Genomic DNA, 6,303 nt, shown 5'->3' on the forward strand with positions numbered 1-6,303 from the left:
ATTTTCAGCAAAAAAAAAAAAAAATGGGGAATGTTTGTGACAACTGTGAGTGCTGGTGAGTATTTTAAACTGTTGAGTATTTAGTAATTGTTTTTTAGGGTTATTATCGTTGTGGATTAGTAGAAGGATTGTAAGTGTTTCAGTAAGGGGCACAGAGATGTCAGCACCACATTTTATAATTACTAAAAGTACTAGTATTTTGCAGAATCTTTAAAAGAGGCTCTGAAGAGTTACTTACGACTTCTGCCAGGCTTGTTTTATTTTCCTATCAATACTTCCAAACAGAAGATACCCTCTTGCTCACTGTAATCCAAGGAGTCATAGTGAGTACAGCTATAAAGCCAAAATTCATGTCTCGGACTTGGATAACTAAGTAAATTTCTCATCACTCAGGTCCTTCTTCTTTTTTGGCTATGCCTTATGGCATGTGTGATCTTAGTTCCCCAACCAAGGTTTGAACCTGGGCCCTCTGCAGTGGAAGTACGGAGTCTTAACCACTGGACCACCAGGGAAGTCCCCTCATCGATCAGTTCTATAAGTTAAATATTGTAGCCCTCATTATGTTCTGCAGGGTCACAGCTCACTAGGTTTTTTGAGTGGCAGCAGAAACATATTTGAAAAGGAAAGAAATCTTCATACGTGTGTGTGTGAATCTGAATTTTATTCTTCTTTGTACTCTAAATGATGACTGTAGCCATGAAATTAAAAGATGCTTCTCCTTGGGAAGGAAAGCTATGACAAACCTAGACAACATATTAAAAAGCAGAGACATCATTTTGCCAACAAAGGTCTGTATGGTCAAAGCTACAGCTTTTCCAGTAGTCACATACAGATGTGAGAGTTGGACCATAAGGAAGGCTGAGCACCAAAGAACTGATGCTTTTGGACTGTGGTGTTGGAGTAGACTCTTGAGAGTCCTTTGGACTGCAAGGAGATCAAACCAGTCAGTCCTACAGGAGATCAACCCTTTTGGCAATCAAGTCCCATTTTACAGTAGGGGCAAAAATACTACCTGTTTCACACGGCTGTTATGAGTATGAAGTGACACAACGCACATTAAGAGGTTGGGAGTGTGCTTACCACACAATGAGAACTCAGTATTAGTTATTACCATTAACTGGTTGCCTATCCCTATGTGATGTACTACTTTCCCTATGCCTCAGTTTCCCCTTGTCTAAAACAGGTATAATAAGATTATTATCAGATTAAAGGGAATTCCAGGGAGTGCAGTGAATCTGCCTGCAATGCAGGAGACCCTGGTTCAATCTCTGGGTCGAGAAGATCCCCTGGAGTAGGAAATGGCAACCCACTCCAGTATTCTTGCCCAGGAAATCCCATGTTCAGAGGAGCCTGGCGGGCTATAGTCTATGGCGTCAAAAAGAGTCAAACAAGACTGAGCACGCTGCCCACAATACAACCAAAATGAAATAGGAAGGTGGATGAGGAGCCGTTCAGATCAGTGCCTGGGTAAGGAGGCCTCCCTTGCTTACTCATAAGACAGAATGTCGGCCAAGCGTCCCAAGTTTAATGGTCACTGGTCAAGAAACACCACACACTTTGAAGCAGCCAGAGGTGGTAAGGCCTGGAGTGGAAGCCAGCTTTATTTATTGTCAAGGCCAGCACATTCATCAACTCTCCTCATTAAAATTTGCCAATTAATGAGCAGTAGCATACCCCTTAGCAAAGGTCAGCGGCAACCTAAGCAAACTTATCAAAAATTCAAAGAGGTGCAGAGTTTGGGAAAAGTTCATTCTTTCCTTAATTAACGGATCTAATTACAATCCTGACATAACAAAATGCAAAACGCGCTCTTCAAAAGACACCAAGTCAAAGGTTTAACAGCCCAGATAACCTTCTCCTTTGGTACTGGCTGACCCAAATGTAGGAGAGGGAGGGAGGAGGGAATCTCAGCACACAGTCAACAGGGTTGATGAAATGCCTTTTCAAGAAATTAAAGCTTAGTAGCATATCAGAATCCCAGAGCAACAAAGGAATTGAAAGGGAATAAAGATGCTCCCACATCCCACGATCTAGGTGAACACAGAGTCAAGGCTTTCACTAATCTCCCTTCTTAGCAGACGTCAAAGTATTTATCTGGTGACCTTTCCTGGCTAGCTGTGAATAGCACTTTAGCATCCTAAAAAGTCTGGGTCTGTAATTGTTGCCTCACTTGGATAAAATCTAAGATACACTAAGACAGAATGGACACCCTGCTCCTAAATTGTTTCTAAAATAGCAGGTCCGGAATTTCAAACCAAGTATCACTAACCAAAAGCCTTCGAGAAAAGGCAGTCTGACCTCGAGCTCATCGACTCAGAGAACCACTGTCTTGAGAAGGTAAGCTTGGTCTGTCTCATGACACAGAACCAGCATCATAGGAGACTTCAAAAACCCTGGCAACTTCAAGTGTTGATTCTTTACATGAAAATGAACGGATAGGAATCATGAAGTCTCGGTGCTTCTCACTAGTTTCAAGGGGTTCAAAACTTTTAGACAGCAAGTGGGTTTTCCATTCAGGAGTTCCTATATGAGAAGCACACTTGTGGATTAGAATAAGCATATCACAGGCTCTGGTGGCTCAGACGGTAAAGAATCCACCTGCAACGCAGGAGACCTGGGTTCGATCCTGGGTCGGGAAGATCCCCTGGAAAACGCAATGGCAACCCACTCCAGTATTCTTGCCTGGAGAATCCCATGGACAGAGGAGTCTGGGGGGCTACAGTCCATGTGGTCACAAAGAGCCAGATACAACTAAGTGACTAACACTTTCACTTTCAAAACAGTATTTATCTGGAAGAGGGAACTGATGCTCAGAGAGAAGAAATGTCTCACCTCAGACCAAACACATAGGTAATAAATAGTAAAGAACCCTGCAATCCACCCTCAGCAGGGTCAGGTGTGGAAGTTCTACCCATTGAATCATTTCTTTATTCAACAAACATCTGTTGAGCATCTTTCACGTGTCAGGCCCTATTTAGTCACCGGAATGAGGTTGAATGTCCAAAGCAGATATATTTGACCCCTCATGGAGCTAGCATTCTAGTGAAGGAAGATAGACAATAAAGTGGCAAATAAATAAGCAAGAAAATGCATCTACGGAATTCCCTGGAAATCCAGTTGTTAGGATTCGGCTGGGTTCAACCCACTGCCAAGGCCTAGCTTCAACCCCTAGTAGGGAAACTAAGATCCCGTAAACCACGCAGAAAGGAAGGAAGGAAAGAAATGCATCTAGTATCAGTGCTTACAGAGAATGAAAACAGAGGGACGGGAGAATAACTGGGTGACCATTATATGTGGAAGGACCAGAGACGCTCTCCCTGAGAAGTCACATTCCAGCTGAGACTTGAAGGACACAAAGAGCCACCTATGTAGAGACCAGAGAGGAATGCATACAAGCAGGAACGAAAAGCTCATGCCAAGGCCCAAGGCTGCTTAACAACACCAAGAAGACCAGGGCATCCAGAACCAAGAGAAGGAGAGGAGTATACAATGAGGCAGGGATGGGTGGCAGGCCGTGAGCAGATAACATAGGACTTTGCATATCCATGACAGGGTATATTGATTTTATTACAAGTGCAACAGAATCCACTGGAGGGTTTTAAGCAGAGAATCTGTGGATGTGCTCAGTAGTGTCTGACTCTTTGTGACCCCCTGGACTGTTGCCCACCAGGCTCCTCTGTCCATAGGATTCTCCAGGCATGAATACTGGAGTGGGTTGCCTTTTCCTTCTCCAGAGGATCTTCCTGACCCAGGGATCGAACCCACGCCTCCTGCATCTCCTGCAGTGGCAGGCAGATTCTTTGCCGCTGAGCCACCTAGGAGTGCTGGGAAATATAAGCAGAAGAGTGATCTCAATTCTCCTTAAAAGATCATCCTGGCATATACCTAGAGAGTCCAGAGTCCAGCAAGAAAGCCTAGTAAGAAAGTTGTAACAGGCAACCAGGTGAGAGAGGACAGTGAAGGTGTCAGTGGAGATGGAGAGTCAACAGAACTCATATATCAACTGATTAGATGTGGGAGGAGGTGAGAAAAGAGAGGAGGGAAGCATCACTGGTGGGTTTGAGGTTTGAGCAATCAGGTAAGTTGTGATGGCTGACATTGAGGAGAGGAAAAAAGGCCACGGGAAAGAATCAAGCGTGAGGGTTAGCAATAGCTGTTCTTGGTCAAAGTTGAGATGCCTACTAGATACCATTATGTGATACCAGCTAGATAATTCAAAATAGAAATATATAAATCTGGGATTCTGGGAGGATGTTGAGAACTGAGCCATCCAACCGACAGTTACCTTCCTTGGTGGTGGTTTCGGGGCTAAGTGCAGCGGGACTCTGAGACCCCGGGACTGTAGCCTGCCAGGCTCCTCCGTCCATCGGGGTTTCCCAGGCAAGAATCCTGGAGCAGGTTGCCATCTCCTTCTGCAGGGGATCTTCACAACCCAGGATCATGAGTCTCCAGCACTGCAGGCGGATTCTTTATCAACTGAGCCACTACGGAAAAGATACCACTTAAAGTCTTGGGCCTGGATGAGGTCACGCAAGGAAAGGGACAATTTTCCCCAAAGGAGCAATCCACTCCACTCCTTTCCAGGAGAGCCTGGGCTTTTTTTTTTTCTCGCGCACAGCAGTTCTGTGACGACACTTGAAGACAACAGAGGGAGGGCGGCGACTCTCAGCACCCTTGGACGCATTGTGTTCGGAGTGAGTGCCTCTTCCCCGCAATCAAGAGGGCGGCGACTCAGCGTCCTTGGACGCATTGTGTTTGGAGTGGGTGCCTCTTCCCGGCAATCAAAAGACCCTCGGAAGTGAGATGCGAAGACGCTGCACTTCCTGTGATGTGCCGCCGAGCGAACCCTGGTCCCCAACTTAAGTCCTTTGTAAAGAAACAGAAAAAAAATCAATCCGCTTCCACACCAAACTATGGAGTTTTACTTTCTGTGCACAGAAAGCGGGGGAAAGCGAACAGCCGCCGCGATCACAGGCAGCCTTCCCTGAGAACCCGGTGTGAGGCTGCCCCCTTGTGTTCCCTGGTGGGTATGACCCGCGAAGAGATCCAATATCAGTTTAAAACCAGGTTGCAGCACACGAAGCCGCCCTTATTTCCTCTTAAATTTTTTGTTTTCTTTTTTTAAGCTTTTATTTATTTAGTTGGTTAGTTAGATTATAGTTGCTATACAATGTGATATGTCATAGGTGTACAATATAATAATTAGCAATTTTTAAATATAATCCATTTATATACTCCAATTTACTCCATTTATAGTTATTATAAAATATTGGCTATATTCCCCATGTTGTACAATATATCCTTGCAACTTATTTTATACCTAATAGTTTGTACCTCTCCATCCCCTACCCCTTTATCAGCCTTCCCCTCTCCCCTCTCCCCACTGGTAACCTACTAGTTTCTTCTCCGTATCTGTGAGTCTGCTTCCTTTATGTTACATTCACTAGTCCGCTGTATTTTTTAGATTCCACATATAAGTGATATCACATACTGCAGTGGTCATTATAAAGGAAACAAACCCAAATACCGAATGCCCGACTACCCTCGGAACGAAGCCCTGTAGCAAGTCAAGGTCCCTGCGGCCAGGACACCAGCTTATCTTCAGCTCGACACGCCGCCCACCCCTGCTCACATCTCAGCGTACCCTCCTGCCCTGGAGCTCCATGAGCTGGCCCAGCCTCCCCAGACCCTCCTCAAACCCTTCCCGGCTTTCAGACCTTGGCCTGGAAATATCCAGTCTCATTCTGGGAAACCTGCTCTGGGCCTCGAGGGTGGGAGCTCCCCTGACATATTTCTCGCATCACAGTCTTTGCCATGCCTTCTTATAACTGTTGTGCAGTCTGTCTCCCCTTGAGAATGTAAGCTCCACTTCCTAGAAATAAGCACCACTTCCTTGAGATCAATATCATGCGTCCCCATCACAGGGACATAGATAGGAAAATGAGAAAGCTCCATGTGACATTAACTACCCAAACATCGAAAGGTGGGCTTTTTTAAAAACACATCTTTCTGGGACTTCCCTGGTGTTTTGGCAAAATCTTCCCTGGTTGAGATCCTGTGCTTCCACTGCAGGGGGCCTGGGTTTCATTCCTGGTCAGGGAAATAGGATCCTGCATGCTGTGGCCAAAAAAAAAAAAAAAAAAAAATTAATAAAAACACATCTTTCTCTGTCTGTCATACAAGGTATGATTCTCAAGCAAAGACACTGGTGGCTTTACTGATTCAGATACCTGGTGGTCCTTTAGGGCACCCTAAGGAGTATGACCTTGATGTGACATATGGGCCTGATTAACTCGTATCTAG

General features: G+C 45.1%; 1 non-coding gene across 1 annotated transcript; it reads right to left on the reverse strand.

Annotated features, from left to right (window-relative positions):
* Window positions 1-439: 439 nt before the first annotated feature.
* On the reverse strand, window positions 440-512 carry TRNAG-UCC. The gene has a single exon. It is a non-coding gene; the product is annotated as a tRNA-Gly (tRNA).
* Window positions 513-6,303: the final 5,791 nt, after the last annotated feature.

This window comes from Cervus canadensis, chromosome 18, assembly GCF_019320065.1.
Source record: "Cervus canadensis isolate Bull #8, Minnesota chromosome 18, ASM1932006v1, whole genome shotgun sequence".
Lineage (NCBI taxonomy): Eukaryota > Metazoa > Chordata > Mammalia > Artiodactyla > Cervidae > Cervus > Cervus canadensis.